The following is a 24,975-nucleotide window of genomic DNA, read 5'->3' as shown; positions in this document are numbered from 1 at the left end:
TTAAAATGTGATGGATTAACGGATGGGGGATTTGGAGTTGATGGTAAAAATTGGGTGAATACATGGAAGATGAGCGATAGATAAAGTGACAGATGTAGGCTGTGGATAACGCACAAGCATTCTGGGTAAAATGGCCTCCTCCGGTGTCATAATCACCTTTTTATTAAATTACGAGCAGTGTTGTTTCTTATTTATCTTCCTAACAAAGCACACATTGCCAGGGAAGTTGCTGCAACAATAATCCACTGTAAAATAAAAACAATTACATTAAAAAGTAGGCAAAATGCAGCATCACTTTCACAGCACAACCATGTTATGGGGGCCATAATGGCAAGTTATTTTGCAAGCCATGCTGTGGGTGCAATTGAACCATTTTACCCTAACCGAAAATGAACACAGTGTGACGACGCTGTGACACACGTGCACACGCAGATGTTAAAAGTGCAAAACAAAATCCAAGTTGAACTGCACCTTAAACATCTTTGAGGCTCCGGAGGCGAGGACTTGGCATTGAACAACACGCAAGTCACAGGTGCCTTCCAGACATCACACGCGCACATTTTGCAAAAGGTCGACGAAGAGATACAGTAAGAAGTAGAATGGCATTCGGTATGGCGCATTCCTCCACGAGGCTGAACAGTTCAAGTTTCGTATCCCACCGATTGACGGGATCCACATCGGCACCTGAAACAAAATCTAATCACCTACCAAACTCATTCAAAGAGTTTTCTCATAATCAGTCCACAACTTTTTTAAGATATCTATCGTTTTTGGCCCTATCTTTCAATTGCAAAGAATCACTTAAAAAATTCCAGCATCCGTATCCTGATGTTCACCAAAATCAAATCAAGTCATCGGTGTCACACACCTAACCTGACCACCAACTACATTAACCACTCACAGGGAAGGATGCACAAAAAGGAGAGAAGGTGAACGTTAGAAGGGAGGGGAATGCAGGGGTTGGGAGGAGAGCGGTCAAAAGATTGTAGGAGATGAAAAAAACAAAACAAAGGAATACATCAGAGTGGAGAAGAAGAGTCAAAGTTGTGCCATTCTGCAAACAATATGTAAACGGGCTCGAAGTGTGCACTCAAACCCAGTTTGTGGGCTCTCAATGAACATCTTGGTACGACTCAGCGTAACCCAACACAAACAAAGGCAGAGTGCTTTCTGCAAAAGCTGCATCGGTGGTGCAAAAATGCACGGTGTGCAACAACTCCGCAAGCATTTTGGTAGCAGGTGATAAAGCAGAAACCGCGGCGTCTTTAGGCATACAGCCATATCAGTTAATGAAGAAGCCTGACCTTTTCACCATCACCCGCTTCTTACGGTAACCTCTGCACATCTTTTTCATCCTTCACCCACTCGCTGCACCCAGCATGCTTATCGGCCACCCAACCACCACCGCACCCCCTTCCTGGTAAAGAAGCACACGTGGCATCCAGTTGAGTGATAACGGGATTTCAAACCGTAATTTCTCGAGATGCTGACGCGTCTTTGATTAAACATTTCTCAGAACCATCACAACCTTGGGAGGGAGGGAGGGTTTGCTAAATTAATCGCACAATGAAAATGCTCGGTTCATGAAAGACTTCAAAGATCACAGTGGTGAAAGGGGCCTTACAATGAAACCCAAAACCTTTAATCAGTCTCATTCAAAAGGTGATCACAAAGGTCGACTCCCACTATATACGGAAAGTGCGGACATCATTTAGAGGTTCCAGGGTCTGTTATGGGATATAATTGCACATGGAATTGATTGCGCTTTGTTCATTCCAAAATGGTTATATTTTATCACAATCGGCATTATTTACTCCGATACCTTAAACTTTGGCCCCTGATTAATCTTGCAGTTTTCACTTATTTAGAGGAGATGATGAATGGGATAAAATAACAAGATTAATGAAGGATGCAACTTATTTGTGTATATAGTTTCCCATCAACCTTCTGCTGCTCCACGTGATACTCATGAATTCTACCCGATAGATCTTCAAGGAACACCCAAGAACATTGTTAGGGTCGTGCGGTCTTCAACGACTATCACACCGCACAGCGGGTACGGGATGAAATGATCACCATGTCCGCTGGGTTAATTGTGCACAATTTGTCATCGCCAAACATGACGACATTGGCGGGACGCCAGAAGGATAACCGAGCAAAGCTCGTCAGCAGTTCACATTGAGGCGCGTATGTGCGGACCCAATCTGCCCGTCTAATGGGCTAATAATCCAATTAACTAAGCGCTATGGAGCCTGCTGTCGATGACCACACAACATTTCATAAAAACGGGAATTTATTGTGGAGAAAAGTGGACGAAGAAGGACAGGACTGTGCAGTCGCGATAACAGTTGTAACTAGAATAGCACTCAGTAGGGCACACACCTATGCAAGGCCGATTCGTTTACGTTGTGTATCCCACTGATGGGCCGGTTCTGGATTCAGACCCAAACTAAAATTTAATCAGTTTGTTATCGTCACCGAACCAACTCACCCACCAAGTTTCGTCTGAATCCGTCCATAACGTTTTGAGATATCGTGCTGTATATCATTTTAGCCCTGGCACTCAACGGTGAAGGATCACTTTAAAAATTCTCGGATCCGGATTTGGATGTTCAGCGAAATTGAATCAATTCTTCCTTGTTACATCCCCAACCTGCCCATCAAGTTTCATCTGAATTTGTGCACAACTTTTTGAGATATCCTGTTCACAAACAGGCAGACAGGCGGGGGTGAAAACATAACCTCCATCCACCTTCGGTGGCGGAGGTAATAACGAGATTACCAACTCAGGAACCGCTGTATGTTGTGTGCCATTGCCTTGGAGTCTGAGTTCCCAGAACCGTCACAATATCATACATCTTTATGGCCAATAAGCAGAATAGACTTCATCCGTTGTGAAATGTATTACATTTTCTGTGTCTTCATAACCTTCAGCGAACAGGGTGATACTCTATATGAAAAAAAGCAAATCAGCATCAAAGTTAAATTTGCGGTTACAAGTGGATGAACACCCAAATCATGAAATCTGCTGACTGATAGGCCACCCATTTCCTTGTTCACCAAAAAAAATGAGCTGCAGTCTGCAGTTAAACAACTTACCCTTTACTTTAAAGGCAATTTAGTGCTGAAAATTATATTTCAGCTGGTTCTAATCAGCTTTATGTGCGATTAAACATGATGTTGAAGATTGGCAAGTGATTGAAATTTCACGATTTCTTGATAACTACCTGGATGCAGTCAAGGTAATCTGAAGCCGGATGGCAGTGAATGGAATTTTTCCCGTTTCTTGGGGAAGAAGCTCGATGGTTTCCCCAATTCCTGCGTGAGTGACTCTTGGGATATTCATACAACTTGTGATTGTATCCAAAGCGAAGGTAAGATGGTGCCAAAGCAGCTCACTGGGCAGTGAAATATAATGGGTGGTTTGTCAACGACTTCCCAAATGTCATCACAACCAGCAAGACGCGTTATAAAAACATTCAGCGCAGAGAGAACTTTCAGGTACAGTCGTAGCCAAGAATATTGGCACCCTTACACATTTTTCAAATGATGCAACATTTTTTCCATAAAATCGTCTGGTATCCACAAACACTACATGGCCAAAAGTATGCGGACACCCCCTTCTAAAGGCCCTGTCACACCTTGACGATTTCGCCAGCGTATGCCCGACATATGCAAAATTTGGCTTAAATGCTGGCACACGTCGAATACGTTATAGGTAAGTTTGTATATGTCAAGAGCACGCTGGCATACGTTATAGTACGCCGAGCTGTTAGACAAATTTTCCATGCTTGAAATCTTTCGACATATGCCAGCGCATGACTCACACGTTCCGCATAACGCTGGCCATAAATTGTAAGCACATTACGTGATCGTTGACACACGTTAGTTGTAAGTTACTAATAAGTCGAAACACGTCAAGGTAATGGTTAGCATCAGTGTTCCAGACTCCCTGGTTTTTTTTTTTCTCTCTTCGGTATGACGGTGATGTTGACACTTCTATTTCTAGTGCGGTTATAATATAATTAATAGGCTGCCACTCAACGATTTAAATCATAACCGCACTAGAAATCGAAGTGTCAACATCACCGTCATACTGAAGAAAAAATAAATTATAAAAAAAACCAGGGAGTCTGGAACACTGACGCTAACCATTACCTCGACGTGTTTCGACTTATGAGTAACTTACAAGTAAAGTGTGTGGACGTGTGTCAATGATCGTGCAACGTGCCTACAACTTATGGCCAGAGTATGCGGAACGTGTGTCATATGCCGAGTTCATCGAGAAATTTTCAACATGCTGAAAAATTTTCGACATACTACGACGTATGCCAGCGTGCTCTTAACGTATACAAAACTTCCCCATAACGTATTCGACGTGTGCCAGCTTGGTTCGGCAAATTTTTCATACGTCGGCATATGCTGGCTAAAACGTCAAGGTGTGACAGCGGCTTCACACTTCGATGTCTAGTGCGGGTATGATTTGAATCGTCGAGCCGCAGCCTATGAATAGCCTACACCACGTGATCGTCGGCGATACGCTGCCGCGCTATGCCTAAGTTAAACTATTGTTGGGCATAGGTTGTGAACGCCGACAACACGCTCATCATTCGTTGGTATAAGTTATCTATATGTGATGGAAACGTTCTGTGTACGTTACTAATACGTTATGCATACGTGCAACACGTTATTATACGCCCAAAACTTAAAAAAAACATCAATAGTTCAGCGTACGCCAGCGTTTTATATACATTTTGAGACCTTGCCATACGCTGGCTAAAACGTCAAGGTGTGACAGCCCCTTAATTAGTGGATTCGGTTATTTAAGCCACACCCATTGCTGACAGGTGTATAAAATCGAGCACACAGCCATGCAATCTTCATACACAAACATTGGCAGTAGAATATGCCACACTGAAGAGTTCAGTGACTTTCAACGTGGCAAGGATGCCACCTTTCCAACAAGTCAGTTCATCAAATTTCTGCCCTGCTGGAGCTGTCCCAATAAGTGCTGTTATTGTGAAGTGGAAATGTTAACGAGTAACAACAGCTCAGCCGCGAAGTTGTAGGCCACACAAGCTCAGAGAACGGAATTGCTGAGTGCTGAAGCAAGTAGTGCAGAAAAATCGTCCGTCGTCAGTTGCAACACTCACGACCGAGTTCCAAACTGACTCTGGAAGCAACGTCAGCACAAACACTTCATCAAGAGCTTCATGAAATGGGTTTCCATGGCTGAGCAGCTGCACATAAGCCTAAGATCACCATGTGCAATGCCAAGCGTCGGCTGGAGTGGTGTAAAGCTCACCACCATTGGACTCTGAAGCAGTGGAAATGTGTTCTCTGGAGTGATGAATCACGCTTCACCATCCGGCAGTTCGACAGGCTCATCTGGGTTTGGTGGATGCCAGGAGAACACTACCTGACTGAATGCAGAGTGCCAACTGTAAAGTTTGAGGGAGAAGGAATTATGGTCTGGGGCTAGACTCCTAAGTTCCCTTGAAGGGAAATCTTAACGCTCCAGCATACAATGACATTCTATATGATTCTGTGCTTCCAACTTTGTGGCAACAGTTTGGGGAAGGCCCATTCCTGTTTCAGCATGACAGTGCATAAAGTGAGGTCCATACAGAAATGGTTTGGCAAGATCAGTGTGGAAGACCTTGACTGGCCTGCACAGAGCCCTGGCCTCAACCCCATCGAACACCTTTGGGATGAATTGGAACACCGACTGTGAGCAAGACCTAACCGCACAACATCAGTACCTGACCTCACTAATGCCCTTGTGTCTGAATGGAAGCAAATTCCTGCAGCAATGTTCCAAGATCTAATGGAAAACCTTCCCGGAAGAGTGGAGGCTGTTATAGCAGCAAAGGGGGGACCAACTCCATATTATTGCCCATGATTTTGGAATGAGATGTTGGACGAGCAGGTGTCCACATATTTTAGGACAAGTAGTGTGTATATCTCTTTGGTTTGCAGTGAAACAAAATTTAAAAAGCTGAAAAGAATGACTAAATCTCAGCTTATTCCACACATAAATCCTAAAATGGCCCAGACAATATTATTGGCACCTTTTAGAAGAAAGAAATAACTAGATTTCAAGCAGATGATTCGCCTTTTCTTTGGAAATGAACTCACCTGAGGTGAGTTGCAGGTGCCTGCATTATAAAAAAAAAAAATCACTCATTCAACCAGTTTGAACGGAGAAAAGGAGTCATTCTGCTGTTTTGTGTCACTGTGTGCACAATGAGCAAGGAGAAAAGAAAGAAAACAAGAGACTTGTCTGAGGTCAGACACAAGATTTTAGCCAAGCATGGACAATCTCAAGACTACAAGTACATCTCCAGAGACCTTGATGTTCCTGTGTCCACCGCACGCAATGTTATCAGGAAGTTCCAGGCCCATGGCACTGTAGCCAACCTCCCTGGACCTGGCCACAAGAAAAAAACTTGATCGAAGATTGCAGCGAAGGATTGTTCGAATGATGGAGAAAGCACCTCGATCAACTGCCAAACAGATTCAAGCTGACCTTCAGACACAAGGTACGACAGTTTCAACTCACACCATCCGTCACCAACTCAATGAAAGGGGTGTCTATGGTAGGAGATCCAGGAAGACCCCACTTCTGAGAGAGAGACAAAAGAAAACCTGACTGGAGTTTGCAAAAACACACCTGAACAAACCAAAATCCTTCTGGGAGAATATCCTGTGGACAGATGAGACCAAATTAGAGCTTTTTTGGAAAGCACTTCATCTCTGTTTACAGAAAACAAAATGAAGCCTTCAAGGAAAAGAACACCTTCTCTATAGTCAAACATGGAGGAGGTTCAGGGATGTTTTGGGGTTTCTGTGCTGCCTTTGGCACTGCGTGCCTTGAATGTGTGCATGGCATCATGAAATCAGATTACCAAGGCATTTTGGAGTGTCAGAAAGCTGGGTCTCTGTCGAAGGTCATGGGTCTTGCAGTAGGACAATGACCCCAAACACATTTCAAAAACACCAAGGAATGGTTCAAGACAAAACACTGGACTGTTCTGAAGTGGTCAGCAATGAGTCCAGATCTAAATCCCATTGAACATGTTTGGAGTCAAGGCTCATGGTGGAGCTGGACCACAGAATGCACCAGGATTTAACAGAACAAAAACAACAGTAGGAAGAGGTGGTGGGCGTTGATGAGGTGAAAACACCAGCAGCAACATAGAGGGACAAAATCGAGGGAGACTCAGAGAAATGAGGGACATTGGGAAGAATAAGAGCAGAGGACATGGGGAGGTGGTTGTGGGGGTGGGGGGGTGGGGTGAACAAGTTGGATACAACAGCAAACTCTCAATCATGGAAATGGGAGCAAAAACTTGAAACCTGGAAAGAGGTGGACTTGAGGAGGGTAACTTGGGTAGAAAATATCATGGTTGTGCACTGCGGATCACCAAAGATGGTGGCAGGCAGCTGCCTTAAAGCCCTGGAAGGAACAATGAGATTGAAGAGACTGAGGAAGTTGGTTCCACAGGTGGAAAAAAAGAGGAATGAAATAGTGAAGGTGAGCAGCGAGTCTGGATTTTAGGTGTTTCGGCAGAAGGGTGGGATGACGTACCACGTGCGCCCTGCAGCAACTTGGGCCGAGATTCAAACCCAGGCAAGACAGCTCAGAAACGAGTGCGTATGCCTCCACGCTATCCTGCCAGCCCATGTATATGCTTTGCACAGCAGAAATACAACATACATGATTTAGTTTTACACAATGTCATGCAAGAAGAAAAACAAAGTTTTAATGTGACTTGCTACTAAAAAAAATAATAATAATAATAAAGTGGTGCCAGGCACAACAAATCCCACCCATTTAAGGCATAAAGTTCTTTTGGGGATCAAATTTAAATTTGATACATCCTTAACCTGAATGTTGATTATAAGGAATAGAAAAAGGAATATTTTAGTCTTAGTTTGAAGTCAATTAAACCATTTTTGACGAAGTTATGACCGTAAAATGATTTTGACCTTTCAAGGCCACGGAAGGTCAAAGGTCATGGTGTCAAATGAAAGCCAATAAACAATATAAACTTAAGATATACTTGGCCACCAGTTTACAGCTAACCATGTCCATACTATAAATAATTTCACTTTCACAGTTACAATATATACAGTCCATATTATAGGTATGTACTATATGTAATATAGTATTGAGAACGGTTTGTTATTTGTGTTTGTTAATAAACAATGAAATATTCTTTCAATTTATATTCTGTTATGTTTATTTGTTCAACAAGAATATTAAATAACAAATAAATGAAAACGTTCTGATCGCAAAACGATTTTGACTCTCGACTTTCATTGCCCACCTGTGAATACAATTTGACAGTGTTTGAGCCAGCCGTTTTCTCGTAAAATTGTATTTTCGTAGCCATGTTTTAGTTTTAATGGAAAATTTGTAATTTTGACCGATGACCATGACCCCAAAAAAACTTCGGACCCTACTGATCGTCACAAATATGCATTTTTCACCATAGGATTGTTCGGATTTTAAGTCACAAATAGAATATGGTTCATATAAGCTTAGTTTGAACTAAATCGGATCATTTTTGACGAAGTTATGAGCGAAAAACGATTTTGACCTTGACTTTTGACCCAATTGGACCCAAAAGTTAATGGCGTCGTCCAAGGTTCATTGCCCACCTGTGGATTAAATTTGATAGTGTTTGCTAAAGCCGCTTTGTCATTAAGTTGCTAACAGACAGAGACAAACAAAGAGACAAATGAAAAATTGTGCTTAGCATGACACTTGGCGAATTAGTTGACCTTTCTGTGTGGTGGTCCAAGCTGTAATGTCATGGAATGTGTGGCGTTTATTTGTTCGTTCATTAATAAAATGATGCGACGTCACAAATAACAATTATCAGGCGTGCGTTGTCATGGTAACGGCAGCAGATTGAAAATTTTCACAACTCATTTAAAGCCACCATGTGACATTCAACACCTTATCATCGGTGCTTGTTGCCTTCATTCTGATCGTAGAAAATATTTGAAAATACCTAGTATAGGAACATTGCTTTTCAACCAGCTTTACGATCCCATCAGGTTTGAAATATGTTGTAAAACAAAAATATGTATTTTACGTGTGCGTTTTTCATGTTTTGGGTGACCCTGACCTTGACCTTGGGTCAATTTCGATCAAACTTTGTACACATGTTAATATTACATGCATAAATAGACAGTACAAGTTTCAATATAATAAGTGCAAAACTGTTTGAGAAATAGCCATGTGTAATTCACAAAATTCCCCATTGGTTTATAATGGGCGATAATATAAAGTGATGCAGAATCCAGATCCTGATCTTGAACATCACCAAAAGTTACGTACCCTTTTGCACTGTGGATTTCTATCAGCTGTTAAAATTTCATCCAAATCGGTTAAGAATTATGACCTGTAGAACGAATAGAATTTTTTTTAAATCACGCCAATATCTAAAAACTTTGACGACATACGCTTGCGAAAACTGTGCATAATTTGTACTAACATGCATTTTAAAACATTTAGATATTCCATTGAAGTTTGTTTTGGCGTCAACCGGAAATTGTAGCGACTTCCGGTCACTGAGTTATGTCCAAAAAATGTGTTTTCACGTTGTGTGACGTCACGTCGCGACATTTAGTCCGATTAAGACGGGGTTTGGTCGCGGACAGTCTCAGGTGTAAAAATATTTAAGAACGACTGGTCCAGCCGTTTGGGCTGTAGACGACCGGACAAACAAACAAACAAACCAACAAACGGAACAGACCAACATACTTGACAAAATCGAAGATTTCGCCAAGTAACAAACCGGACAATTACAATATCCCGCTCCCTCCCTCCGGGGGGTGGGATAACAAACAAAAAGGTGAAAATTGTTACTTTACAATTATCATCACAGTAGAATTTGCATGCTCAGACATGCAAGGGATGTTGCTGCTGACACAATGAATTCCACACTAAAGCAAAACAAAGGGAAAAATACAAAAAAAAAAAAATAGGGGGGAGGGGGGATGGATCGAATTTATGTTTCCTTCACGGCACCGCAGGAGTGAAAAGTCCACGGATACAAAGGGGTTTCAAAGTGCCAAAGGAGGAGCGAGATTGGGATTGTGTCTCATGGTTTGCACAAAGTGCAGAGAAATTCATTCTGAAAGTCAGCAAAGTGCATGCTCATCCAGATATGCTGAAAACTCAGCGGCATACCAGCCCCGAGGTGCAATCTGCGCCTGCTGTACTGAGGAAGAGGAAAAGGAAAAGCACAACGGGGGTGCACTCAGCAACAATGCGATACTTGGTGGATCAATGGCACAGCAACCTCGTATCAATGGCACAGGCCAGGCATAGGAAACAACCCATCAAATTCTGGGAACCAGGAATCGCTCTTCAGTCGTGGTCGCTTACCCCAACCGAGAATATCACACCTTCTACAATCAGCGCAATGCTTCACCGGCTGTGCGCCTCCTCACATTATTCCCTAGAAAATGCGCCTCTGCCAGCCTCCTTATTCTTTCCCAGTTTCCTCACTTGCTTCCCCTCATCCACTTAAATCCACACGATGGAGCTTTGGTGGCAGGCCAAAAGCTTTGAAGACAACCTTCACTCCTCGGGTCACCCCAACGTTCCTCTCAATGGTGCCTCCTGAAAGATCCGCTTGTGGGTTTCCGATTATCTGGTCTCACTCAGGCACCTGAGAGCATGGATTCAAATAAATAATTCAATGGTTTACCTTAAGCCATCGACGATCAGGAGGATTCCACTCTCAAGTGGTGCAACAGGAATTGGATGAAGAGAACTGAAACAGTATGACAACAACTCTTATGTAAATTAAAGTCCCGTTTTTTTTTAATTAAAATATACAATGTCGAGGCTCGTATAAGAGCTAACACACAGAACATATAACAAGGAGAGCAGGAAACAAGAGGGGCAGGAGAGGGAAGCACAAAACAGTGGGGCACAGAGGCACGAGTCTGGGGTGGATTAACAGGGGGAGAAAAGAACAAAGGTTTTAGATGGAGGAAGATAAAAGATGGTGGTGAACAGCTGCTTTGAAGACCTGGAGGGAAGAGTGGGATTGAAGAGAGTGTGAGAGTTTGTTCCGGAGGTGGGGGGGGGGGGAAATAAAGAGGAATAAAAGAGTGAAGGTGAACAGTTATTCTTGATTTTGATACTTTTACCAGAAGGGGGTTGCTGACGGACCCTGAGCGCCCTGCGGAAAAATTGTTGAAGATTCGGCGGCGCTTGACAGCACCGCCGTCTCAGGAGTTATAACGCCGGCGAGTTTGGCACAGGTCTCAGGTCACGCGCCTCAGATCGCGATACCAACGTACTCCTGTGCCGTACCAGTTGGGGATATAGACCCCGGCTCTAGACTGGGTTTGATCAGAGACCAAGCGAAGTCTGCCACAGTCTGTAACCAGTTTGGTTTTAAATACAAATTGAGCGATTGTTCCTCAGCACGGCACGAATAAATTCAAGGCGGCAAATTTCGTATGAATTAGCCAGATTTATTGGGGACACATCGGGGAACACGACACAAGCAAAGCATTCACGACAACATTATCATTCATCTATAACCCGCTCTTAACTAGGGAGCAACGGATACGGGTTTCGAAGGGAGTCCGAGCAAAATAAACCTTAGGCCTGGACACATGCAGACAAGACACGGAGTACTTGGTGGAGCCTAATGGACGAGAGGAAAAGTGTCGAAGGCACGAATGCAGCTCGTGACAAGCCGATTGTGTCGGATTCGAGCACCCAGCTCGCGCATGCCGCGTGGCAAGATGGCGGCGACGACGTCCTTTTGTCGGCACCGCTCACGCACCAGCCTCGGAGCGTCCAACCCCTGAAAGGTCGATGGCACAAGAGCGAAAGATCTATGGTGTGTTCCAGCTGGTTTTTCACAAGGTCTAGTATGCGAATCCAGGCCTGGCCTGTACACCAGACCAGGCCAAATCTGGGTGTTGGGCTCCGCAGGCGGATAGACGGGATCAAAAGACGTGTCAAGCTGTCCAGGGAGTAAGGACAGTCAGAGGGCCCATGGCTGGACTCAGGATGAATCTGTGGTTCATCTGCAGGCTGGATCCGTGGCCGAGGAGGAACAGCCGGCCAAGCCACTCCTCATAACGCAGATCGCAGACTCCCAAAAGTAGTTCCTTCCTTGCCTTTCGGGGCAGGCCTTTCGGACTACCTCTGGGGACACGTGATTGGTCCATGGTTCGAGTTTGCTGCAGCTCTCCGCCAATGGGTTGCTAACACGTCTTGTTGATCAACTCAGGGCGCCGGGCGGGGGGAGTTAGGAGGGGGGAAGGAAGAAGAAGGTGCCTCTCAGTACACCACCACTGTATGAGCACTGGACAGCCTGCTACACCTCCCGACACACATGTAAGGTCCGATTACCAAACAACCTGGCTAAACATGCATTTAAGGGGGGATCTGGGCTAATCCTATATTTAATAACCCACTAAGGGCCCATTTCCGCAACAATATTGGGGAGACATATCTCAGACAGAGCAGGTGGGGTGAGGCACAAGAGGAGATGGTAGAAGACAGAAGACCACCGACCTGTCTGCAGTGAGAGAGTGAGAGACCCAAAGACAAAGCCTCACCACGGAAGACACCAATGATCTGAAATGCCTCGGTTTCCACAGCATGAAGCCAAGAAAGGTGAGAGGCGGGAGCACCAGCCAGGAGAGGAGAGCAGTACTCCATCAGTCTGCAGACGAAAGCTTTGTATGTGGTCAGGAGCTCAGGTGGGCCGAGGAAGGACTTTGCATGACGAAGGATGCCCAGTCGGCGACAGGCTTTGGAGTTCAGTTTGGAAATGTGGCTTTCCCAGGAAAGATCATGGCAGATAGTGAGACCCAGAGAAGTTTGAATGAAAGGACTTCTTCAAAAGGTTGTTGAGAAAGTAGATCGGGAGGGGGGAGGGGGGGTCCAGACGGTCCCTTCGGAGAGACGGTCCCTTCGGAGGGAGGCAGGTTGGTGGATGAGAGGGGGGGCAACTTAGAGAAGGAAGAGTGAGGGGGATGAAAGGTGGGAGAAAGGTGAGGGGGGAATTTTTGAAAGAGGAGAGAGGGAGGCTTGGAGGGAGAAGAGTGGGATGGTTGCTTTGAGAGTGAGAGTGAGGGGTGAGTTGGCACTGAAGTTGGAAAAAAAGAATGGTTGATGGAAAGCGAGCATCCATGGCAAACTGTGGTTTTTAAAAGTTTAGGTCAGAGATGCGATTTAACACAATTCTTGAAGGGTGCAATGAAGGCGAATTCAGAGCATGGAGAGAAGAAGCGCTGTAATAGTTGGATTTTTTAGGCAAGGAATGAAGGAGAGGTCGAAAAGGGAGCAGTCTGTTAAAATAGCAGAAGAGTAGTGCATTGTGAAACAGTAAAGAGTACCACAAGTGTGAGAGAGGAAGATGAAGCATTATAAGATCGTTTTTGTTGTTAATATTAATGTATGAGAGAGTTCAACAGATTAGGTCATGGAAGTGTAAAAAAAAAATAAAAAAAAAATCGAGGAAGACGAGGAGGAAGTTAAGAGGAAGAAGAAGTAGCAGAATCGGGAGAAGGTGAGCGTGTTGTTGTTGTTGTTGTTGTTGGGTATATATATATATATATATATATATATATATATATATATATATATATATTTTTTTTTTTTTTTTGAGATGAGAAAGATTAGTTGGGAGAATGGGGGATGTTTGGAAAGTGGGGAGGATGAAAATTGAAGGTAATGGGGAGAAAAAACAAACAAACAAACAAACAAACAAAAAAAAACGATCGAACACAGAGTGGAACCGGTAGGCCTCAAGCCTCGGACTAGGCCTCAAACACCAGGTAAGAACGTCGACATAAATACTCACAAAATAGCACGATTTTTGAAACAAAACCGAACTAGGAACACACATTAACATGTAGGTGAGAAAATTAAACAGTTAAAACGGGACAAATAACAACCGGAACTTAACTTTGAGGACGTCAGCAGGGGAGACATAGTGAGATTGTGAGATTTGTCAGGGTTGAATGATATGTTCCACGTGTTGGACCAGTTTGTGATTTTACCCAGATCTGCAGAGAGCGAAGAAGCTGCTGCTTGCCTGTCTGAGGGATTGCAGATGGTACGGCATAGGGTGGAGTAATCAGCAAAGAAATCAAGAGGATTTTCCTGAGAGTCGGAGAGATCATTTATGAAAACCAGAAAAAGAACAAGGCCCAGAACACTGCCGTGAGGAACTCCAGCCTGGACAGGAAAAGGGGATGAGAGAACTCCATTTAGGGCCACACATTGGCTGAGATAGGAGAGGAAGTCTGTGAGTCATGAGTGTAGATGGCCTTGGATACCATAGGAAGAGTTTGGTGAGCAGGGTGGGGTGCCAGACCATATGGAAAGCACGCGATATGTTTCGGAGCTTGGCAAACAGAGTGCACCCCATGATGCAACACACCTCCCAAACGCCGAGTCATTACATCATGGCAGTATGTAACTAGAACTCGTCATTTGGGAGAGCGCAAAATGCTTAACAGTTTATGTTTTAGATCCCATCGATAAGCCGGATCCGGATCCGTACCTTAACCAAAATCTAATCAATTCTTCCTTGTCACACACCTAACCTGTCTACCAAGTTTCATCCAAATCTTTCAAAACTTTTTGAGATATCTTGCTCACACACAGACAGACAGACAAACAGGGGTGAAAACATAACCTACGTCCACCTTCGGTGGAAAGGTAAAAAGTCGACTGTTAAGTTAACACGAAAACAAAAACAACAGCTGTCCAGAGATTCATTACGTGAGCATTAATTATGTTGCTACATGGTGAAAAGTGACAAAAGGAAAGGAAGGGAGGATGACATGCATTTCCACAGGGCAGTACCATAACGCACCACCCAAAAGGGAGCTTGGTGCAACGATTGCAGAGATTTTCACAAGTCACGAGGAGAGTGGGGGAAGGTGGTTTAGTGGGAAGGGAATGTTGAAGAAAGGTTCGGGAAAAGGCCATTTTGAAGAATGTGGTGGTGGACAAGGGGAAAAAAAAGAGTTGGGGGTGGGGGGAAAGAGTGCTAAAACAAATTCCAACATATTTGTGTACAAAATAAGTACGTGTCCCCGAAGGATGACTGATCAGTGAAAATGTCGTGATTATTCAAATTATTATGATCAACATTGGTATGCCTTCACCTGTAGTATTGAAAACGATAATTAGATAAAGACTTTGCTTCATGAACCTGCGTTTGTTCCTCTCGGACCTTTTGGTAGATAAATTATTACAAACCCTCCTGTTCTTTTCCCAAACCGTTCTCACCACAGACAACATTTTATCTCAATTTGCATGAAGAAATGGTTTAGGCTTTGTTGGTGAATACGTACCTGCACAGACATGCTTTTATCTCTAAAAAAGGATGTCTGCACAGGTACGTATCCACCAACACGTCCTTCCCGTTTGGTGCCAAGTACGGTGCTTATATATGGATACGACTGTACGTTTTCACTCCCATTACAATGGATGAGGATTTAAAGGGTTCCTGAGATCATCTCTGCAACATCACGTTAATGTTCCCTCCACATGGACACCGGAATGCGCTTTTCAAGCGGACACCATAAATCGGCTTTTCAACCTCCAACTGCGTTGCTCGCAGTTTATCAGTCCCTTTCCGTCTAAAGTGCCCTGCCGGGCTTGCCAAAGCAAATCGATTACCTCTCAATGTCCCAAAGAGCGCAGAAGAGCGAGGCTGAGGAAAGATGTGCATGAGTTATCGGCAATGACATTGTGGAATCAACAATGTGATGAAGAGACTGAAGTGAACCTGACAACCCCCGGAACCAACCCCCAAAATACCCACTGTTATCCCTTGTAAACCAAATGTTCTTAGTCTTCGGACTTCTAATTTGGTGTTTGTCAATAAAACAGAAATGATCGTCAAAATTATTCATCCCACTTCCATTGTAGGGTGGTGAACGGTATATCTAATGCAGTCCACTACATTCATGGTAATGGAGCTCATTTTTCAACGTTACAACTAATTCAGATTTGTCTTTGGGTATTCACCAAGTGAAGCGTTATAGGGTGGCCTATAGGGTTACAAAATAGGAAGACTCCTGAAAAGAAGCTTTGTCCATTCGCTCAAACCATACAATGTATTAGGGGTTTGCAAGCAAGGCAGGGCTCTTCAATGCACTCGGGGTATATCAACAATTTTACCCAAAACCTGAAACCTCACAGATGAAAGTTTGGGAACTTTAACGCATACGTTGCAGGTGAGACATCCAACTTAACGTCACTGCTCATACCTCCACTCATTCGTTCCACTTTCTTCGCGCCTGGGAAACCAACGTCCACATTCACGGCAACCTCATTCTTCCTTCCAGAGCTTCAAGAGATCCGTTTGCCACAATATCAGACCACAATCCCCCATCCAAAACCATTACCTTTTCTACCCTCGTTAAACCTCCTCATGCCAAGCTCTTTCCAAGTTTCCAGTTTTTCCTTCCTGAGAGTTTGCTTCTCTATCCTTCTTGTCCACCTCCTGTGTCCTCCCCCAGCCTCATTCAAGTTCCCTACATCCCTTGTTTGTCCATCGTCCCTGCTTTTGGTGCTTCCCCCTCTCTTTCGACTGCTCCTTTCGTTCCGTTACATCCTGATCCATTCTATGTTCTAACTTCTCCATGAGCCTCGACATTGCATACAATTTTTTATTTTTTAAGTGCGCCTGATATTCTCGTCTGACAATCTAAATAATACTGTGCAGTGCGATTTTTTTTTTTTTTAAATGATGACAAACCGAATCACTCCACATTTTTCTAAATCACTTTCAGTCATCGACATTGATCTTTGTAGGGTCGTTGGCCCCATGATGATCATTTTAATGGATGAATTTCACATTTATGCAATATCGTGTGAATTTTTAAAATTTATCCGGATTTGGGTTGCTGAAGGTTTATTGAAAGGGTTTCTTTAAAGGTACCAAAAAAAAAAGTGACACAGGATGTACATTTTAATTGACAGGCGATATAATGTGAGACTAGCTGGGCCCAGACGGCATCCAGTCGAGCTTTAAAAGCACCGATTTATGGTACAAGTACCAGAATCACATCAGGGTGAAGGGCATTCTACAGGTTCACGTTTCGATGGGAAAAGACTGAGAAGCGGAAAATCCTTCACGCTCGCTGCTTGAAGATTTTCAGAGGGTGGCCACGCTGGGCGCCAACTTGATGAAAGATGAAAAACTGATTTTGATCAAGGTTTACAAAACCCCAAACAATCTTAAAGACCTCGATAAGATCTCCTTGGAGGAGCCGATGCTGCATGGCAAAGAGGTTTTGGTGGGAAAGTCTGACGTGGTGCAAGAGGACCCCGGGTACGACAACCATCCGGGTCGCGAGCCATTGGACACATTAGATTTTGATTCAAGTTCGACACACAAGAGGACCATGTTTGGACAGAGTATTCAAGTAAAGGTCGGACGAAGGCCAAATAGGCAGGAATAAACATCAGTGGTGCAAGACGAGTAAAGGAACACTTAATGATAAATTACATCTGCTAGGCCATTTAGGTCGATCAACATTTCAAGGAGATGGGGATGGGCCAGGCATCTGCCTGGGGGATGGCCAGACGGAGGCCCCTGGAGTACCGGTGGAAAGTGGACGCAGCGATGCACTGCTCTGGCGCATACTCCCACCTGACCTGGGCCATTTGCACAACCACATCACATTGAGCCAATGAGTTCAAGGAGGTTCAAATAGAACCCCCAGGTCTGAACTTGGGCTGCTGCTGCTGGGACAGGAAAGGTATTCTCAGATGAATCATGTCGGGATTAAATCAGTATATCGTCCCAACCCAAGTGCAGGTGTTGGTATTCGGGAATGCTAAGATGCAGTTCCCAGAGTGCTACCCATACAGAGATGGAGTTCAGGTGTCTTTGCATAGTCGGGGCCTCCCTTGTGCTGCAGATTAGTTTCACATCATTGGCCAAGAGCAAGCAATGGCTGACAAAATGGTCAGGCAGGTCATTCATGTAGATTATGAATAGGAGGGGACCAATGACAGAGCGTTGAGGGACACTGCTCAGTGCAGGAGCCCTATTGGAGAGGACACCATCAACACGGATCCTAAACTGCCAAGGAGGTTAGGAACGCAGTCAGCCAGTCCTGACATTTCCTGTGATTCCTTAGCTAGTATATTTCTTGAGGATAAGGCAGTAGTTGACCAAGTCAAAGCCTTTGCTGATGTCTAGATAGCAAATGTCGACTGAGGACTCATCTAGCACATGGGCAACTATCACCACATTGGTGAGGAGGTTTGGGAGGCATGATCTCCCTTTAACGAAGCCATGCTGAGCATTGCAAAAAAGGGAGGAGTTTGTCTCCATGAGGAGTCTCCAAAGGGAGGAGTCGGTGATTGCTGACTTCAAAAGTCTCTCTATGATCTTACACACTGCACTCATAAGGCTTATGGGGTGGTAATTCGTGACCAGACCAGAGGTAATGCTTAGACCAGATTTGTGGATCGTTATAATGACTGCGTCCCATCAGTCATCAGGAACAGTTCCACTAATTAATGTTTCATTGAAAAGGATAGCTAGAGGGTCAGTCAGGATGTCAGCAAGGGCCTTCAGGAACGCAAAGTGAATACCATCAGGTCCTGCAGACTTGGTGGCGTCGAAGCATGACAGAGCGCTTTTACACCATGACAGGAGTGTCTGAGAAGTTTAGTATCGGCTGTCCTCCATCGCTGCTCAAATAGAGGGTCTGAAATGGAAATCATGTTGATACACATTTTGGAAGAATATTTGGAAGGCATCGACAGATTCACTGTGTGTAGCTGTAACTTCGGAGTCTGCACGAACATGACAGTGGTCATGCCAGAGGGAGACGTTTGATTGGACGTGTGCGAAAAAAAAAACCTTCCTTTTAGCCCTTGGATTTATAGCACAGTTTGCTATCGATGATGTATCCTCAAGTAGAAAGGTAAATGAAAACCTCATTGCTGTTTCCCTTATGGATAAGAGCAAGATATCCCAACAGCTCGGTAATAAAACAAAACGTCATAAATCACAAAATTGATTAACAATGACCAAATATTAACACATGCGACGTTAAAATGAAATGAATGGGAAAGTCTTCTGCTGCAAGCATTTGTTGTATCAATTCAATACGAGACTTTTGAAATGAAATGAATGCTAAACGAGGCCTTTTGTGCACGACTCTGTTATGCTTGACGGTCACTTTTAACGCAAAATACGTGATCCAAATAGTGCTTTAAACATAAATTTCAATATTTAGACGAAACAGTGGCAATTTCAAAATTGGTAACTGTAATTGGTCTGTTTCCGAATGAAAACAGGACTCAAGGAGATATAGGAATACGACAAATACCCGTGCATGAGAGGAGTCGGGGTCGTAACATTTCCTGTTAATACACGGTAGTAACAATCGATTAATGAACACATTTTAATCATGAACAAATCTTTATAATACACATCTGGTTTTGTTTCAGGTGATGTGAAGGACTAAGCTTTGGAAAATTGAACCCAATAAAAACCAAAAATGGACAAATGGAGCGTGGAACACAGAGCCACCATTGCGGAGCTTCATTTTGCCAATCACTACTCAATTACATATGCTCAAAGACAGTTTCAGGCAAAGTCTGGTTTGCGAACATGTCTCACACGGAATTTAATATCACGCTACGTTAAAGCACACAGGACAACTGGCAGTGTAGCAGATGCAAAAAGGTCAGGGCGAAGGAATTCAGGATGAACTGAAGAAACAATTGAAAGAGTGAGAGAAGCGGTCCGACAGAGTCCGAATAAGTCGGCAAGACGGAACTCTCAAGAGCTCGGTATTAACAGGGAAACTATGCGTACAATTGTGAAGACTGATCTTAGTTTACATCCCGACAAAATTCAAGTGTCACAGCAGTTGAAACCAACAGACAATCAAAGTTGACTCTCAATGTGTGACTATCATCGGACTTTTGCCGGTAACCAAAATCTCGGCGAAAACATCCTTGAATGTCTGATGAAGCACATTTTCATTGATCGGAGTATGTCAGCAGCCAAAACCGTCGAATATGGGGAAACACTAATCCTCACGAAAGCTCAACATCTTCGATAATAGGCCTTTATTTCTTTGAGAATGAGCAAGGGGGAACTGTGACCGTGAATGGTGATCGGGACCGCGAAATGCTGAGAACGTTTCGTTCCTGAATTACGTCACCGCAACCCAGACTTCGGTGACATTTTATTTCAACAGGATGGTGCAACTTGCCACAAAAGCAATGTAACAAGGCAACTGTTACAAGAAACATTTCCAAATCAAGTTTGAATATTTAGGGACATTCCTGCCATGGCCGTCCCAATCACCAAACCTTACATCTCCAGATTTTATGAAGGCGCCATTTAAAGTCCACAGTTTACGGGAAGACAAAAATATACCTATCAGAGATGGGGAATCTCCTGCCATTGAAACATTTTTTTTCAAGATGGGCGCCCCAGTCGCGCATCTTGGATCCGGCCACACGCAAAATCAATAGGGTTCTTCCTTTTCAGGTGGTACACGTGTGACCCAAATGTCAAATGGATATAGCGAATAGTTTATGAGTTATCGCACTCACATCTATAAATGTTGACGCCCAACCGGACGGACGGACGGACAGACGACCCGGGTGACAACAATATCCCCCTTCCGCCACGCGGCGGGGGATAAAAACATTACTCGGACTGAAAGACATCACCTATGATGAAATAAGTCGCATTCCTTCTGAAACACTTCAGCACGTAATGGAAAAACTTCCTTTTTTCCAGCGCCATGAATGCATACCCTTCGAAGGAAGTTATCCGACATCAATCATTTTCAAGAAATGAAGAAGTGTGAATGGTGCCAATATTTTCACACGATGGTCTTTTAACTATCTGGCATCCTTAAATTATAATATTCAAATAAAACAACTTATCAACAAAGAAATTGTGTTCATGAATCAATGTCACCCTGTACAAGGGAGCGGTGGCCGTGAATGTAACAGACACTTCTCCTTTTACTGGAGATGCAAAAATCTTATGCTTTCTCTTGCGGTGCCGGAAACAAACAATATATTTATGACGGCACTCGCAGCTTAACACCAGCACGAAAAACTTACCCTGTGCATTCACAAGCCCCAGATATGACCTTCCAAATAGTGTTAAGAAGCACTCAAAACAGCTCCGGTGTCTCCCTCTGGGAAATCTGCCTGAATGTTGGAAACGCCGGCATCGTCTTTCCAATCCAAGACATCTATTAAATAAATCAACAAACCTGCCATGTTCGCATGAGGCAATCCAACAAGGTTCAAAGTCCACTCACTGAGAGGGATGATCGGGAAGCTCGGGTAGAACGTACTGTCCACAGGCCTTGCACAGGCCCACATCGCCGGGAGTTTTTTGCAGGAAGGGGTGCAAGATATCAACGTTTTGGGCGAGTTGATCAGAAAGTTCTCTAAATCTTTCATTGTGCCGAGGCACACCCCTTTCTCTAAAGTACGTTTCCAAATATTTTCGGCTTCTTTTCGAAGCTCAGTGAGCTATTTTAAGTTCCAATCTTTATTTCGCACGCATGATATACATTTGGCTGCCTCTACGGACCTCGTTGCTTTGGGTTTCTGCGCATGTGGACTAAGCATTCTGGGGCACATTACATCATTTTAAAAGTCTCGTATTCCACAATCAATATCCAAACACCCAGAAAAACTAATCTCTAAATTAATGCAAACTAAATAAATTAGTGGATCACGCTTAAAAGGGGCAATCAATGGGAAAGTGTGCTTCAAGTAGTGGGCACTCGATATGTCACAAACACATCGCCACTGGCGCATCTTTAAAAAGGTGTGATATTCCAAAGATATATACAGGTGTCCACATGAAAAAAAAAGAAGACGACTCATCAGCAAATTTTCATCAAAAACCAACGACTCGCATTAAAAAAAAAAAAAAAATCAACTCTTCCTGCACGTTCTTGAATGCTCAACAACACAGCCATTTTAAAGTTCAACACACTGAAGAGTTTGTTGCGTACCCCTCAACACTCTTCTCCCCCTCTCCCCCGCAGTTAGTTCAATGAAACAATTTCAATGGCCTTCAGCCTTGTGGATTCGAGTGACGAGACACAGCTTGCCAGGTTAACCAGGCAAATGAAGGCCCTTTCGATCAGCCGTAGAGTATTATAAAAAGCCATCGGCTGTGCAAAAATGTTCAAGATACTTCTCACCTGCCCCACATAAGAGGACACCGATACAATATCAATTAAATAATGCTTTAATTTAAATCCAATGTTATCAGCATGGGTCCGAATGAATCTCCATCTCAATTTGATGGTGAAACTCTGGCAGCGAGGTGAACAAGAGCCATTTGGAGATGATTCACGTTTAAAATCGCATTAAGAAGGAATTAAACAGGTATGAGGGCTTTTCGCATCAAAATTACATCAGGCTCAGCCACTTTGCCGCATTCGTATCCCTGCTGTGATTAAATCCAGATGCTTCATGGGGAATTTGTGCAAAACAGCTTGTTGGTAAAAGCAGCCTGGTTCTCATTCCACATTTGTGAACTTACAGGATGTCTTGGGTGACCGTTTTTAGTGAGCGTCGTGCCGTGCCATGATGAAAGATGGAACCATCGAGAGGGCACACCTCCCTCCCCCACCCCACAAGCATGTAAATAGTCAGGTGGATTGAGACATCATGTTGAGAAGTGAAAAAGTAAAATCACATAAATAATTTACACTGCAGGTTAACACACCTGTTTCTTCACTGGGGGTTGCAAGGAATCCTGGGAGTTGACAGCAGCTTGACACCATCCAAATCTGTCGTAGATTCAAAACGTTGGAGCGTCAACGCTTGCTCATCTTCAAACATGAGATTGCAACTGACATCTACAAATTAGATTTCACCTTTTAGAAAACAGTGGATGGTTAAAAAAAAAAAACACACACACACACACACACACACACACACACACACACACACACACACACACACACACACACACACACACACACACACACACACAGACAGAGAGACTGGCTCTCACAATAATCATTAAACTTAGGATGCACTCAAATGAAGAGCGATTGTGCTTCTGGGATCATCCTAATCCTCTAATGACAAACAAGCAATCTCGTGCATCGTCCATTTCGATTCAGGGTTGCCATCATTTATATGGTACACACAAATATACCCCTTACCACCACCTTCACCCCCCCCTCTCAATACATGCCTCTTCCTCTATTCACCTTTGCCTGGGTCTCATCAACATCCTCCCCTCTTCTGTAGCTCAATCAAGTCCCCTATTGGTACAGCCAATTAAACTAAGCACTCAACATCAATGTCCTGTATAAAAAAAAGTAGTCATCGTTTTGGATGCAGCCTGTGGATGCTGGTTGCATCGTTTTCTGGAAGTACGGCTGTGCCACTGATGCAGTGCCCCTATTACCAGTAAGCTGGTACTGATTTTGCCGACCTCAGAAGGATGACAGGGTAAGTCAACCAACCTGGTGTTAATTCAACACACGGCAAGGGGCTCAAACTCAAGACCCTGAGATCTCAAGCCAGCCACCTTAACCGTTAAGCCAACACCAGGCTTATAATCAACTGATGATGATGCAGTGAAAAAGAAGAGTAAGGGTAAAGAACAAAACACCGCCAAATGGAGTTTAAGTGCAACCACAACTACAGCTCGGGCAGAACAACTGGATATCTGACAATTCCATCCGCTGGTTGCATCATTGCTGATGCCCAGTTATGGGTGCCGAAGCGGTGCACCCAGATCAGGGCAGGAATTCGAAATCGGATCAAATAGAACCACACGACGGGCGATCCTTTTAGCAGACGTGGATCCAGGTTGGGATAGGGAACGGGAGGGTTGGGGGAGAGGATTTTTACGCCCACTTTTTCAGGCCTATTAAGTTAAACGCATTGCGCATTTAACCCTTTACACACTCACATGCATCCACGTGGCCCTATTTAACTGGTTTCCACGTCAGGGAACCGCACGGAGGCATGACAATGTGGTATTACAAACAAAACACCAATATCTTCAAATGGTAAAGTAGTAAATTCTTGAAGACTTGGTGACTCGGAATATGATGGCAAAACATATGGTTGGAGAAATTCTTCCCACAATTGTAAGACCGAATTTTGAATGTCTTCTTTTTTATTTTTTTTCCTCGTGAAAATTGGCCACGGTCCACGGTGGTGGAAATTTGTGGCTCACACGTTCACATTCCCAGAACCTGACGGCCCTGCTTCTTCGTCGGATCCTTTAACGTTAGCCGCCTTCAATGAAATGCAATTACAGGCCGTATCTTGTGCCTGTGCAGTTTTACATGAAGAGAGTTTTTGATTCCTCTTCAGATTAAAACTCCTTCTGGATGCTCTGAATATGCATCGTGGACCATTTAAATATTCCTATTTTGGGGATACTCTTCTACCCTTTCCAAAATCCAAAATCCACTCCCGTTTATGAACCACCGACACAATGCTAGGAAAAGTCATGGAGCACTACTTTGCATTTGTTAAAACAATGCCCACATGTACACCATCCAACATGTGTGATGACAAATATGGTCAGTTGGCACAGTCCAAAATATTCGGGAACAGACTTGAGTTTTTGGCATGCAGAGTCAAGGCTCATGGAAGAGCTAGAACACAGAACGATCAGGATACAACATAACAAAAGGAACAGCAGAAAGAGGGGGGGAGGAGGAGAAATGTCACGAGCAGGGCCGAGGGAGAAAATAGACGAAGACGGACAACAAGGGATGTGTGTAACAATCAGGGGTAAGGGAGTACTCAAGGAATGGAAAAGAATGGACACCGAATCAAACTTTGGTGGGGGAGGATGGTTGAACGGAGAAATGGCATGCATCGGCATTTATAGCAAGCACGGACACTATTCAAATCTTGCATTCAAGGAATACCATGAAAGAGCAGCTCCATAAAAGCCTTCCATT

At 43.9% G+C, this 24,975-nt stretch overlaps 1 long non-coding RNA gene across 1 annotated transcript; it reads right to left on the bottom strand.

The window, feature by feature from the left end:
* LOC147022723 (uncharacterized) lies at positions 1–23,655 on the bottom strand. The gene is made up of 3 exons (XR_015059883.1): positions 22,764–23,655; positions 1,305–1,417; positions 1–684 (listed from the first exon to the last, which is right to left on the bottom strand). It is a non-coding gene; the product is annotated as an uncharacterized LOC147022723 (long non-coding RNA).
* Positions 23,656–24,975: the final 1,320 nt, after the last annotated feature.

Source organism: Eptatretus burgeri, chromosome 7 (assembly GCF_056783735.1).
Source record: "Eptatretus burgeri isolate ZD-2024b chromosome 7, Ebu_testis_v1, whole genome shotgun sequence".
Taxonomy (NCBI): Eukaryota; Metazoa; Chordata; class Myxini; order Myxiniformes; family Myxinidae; genus Eptatretus; species Eptatretus burgeri.
The sequence above is the reverse complement of the archived record's forward strand: the minus strand, read 5'-3'. Positions and strand labels throughout refer to the sequence as shown.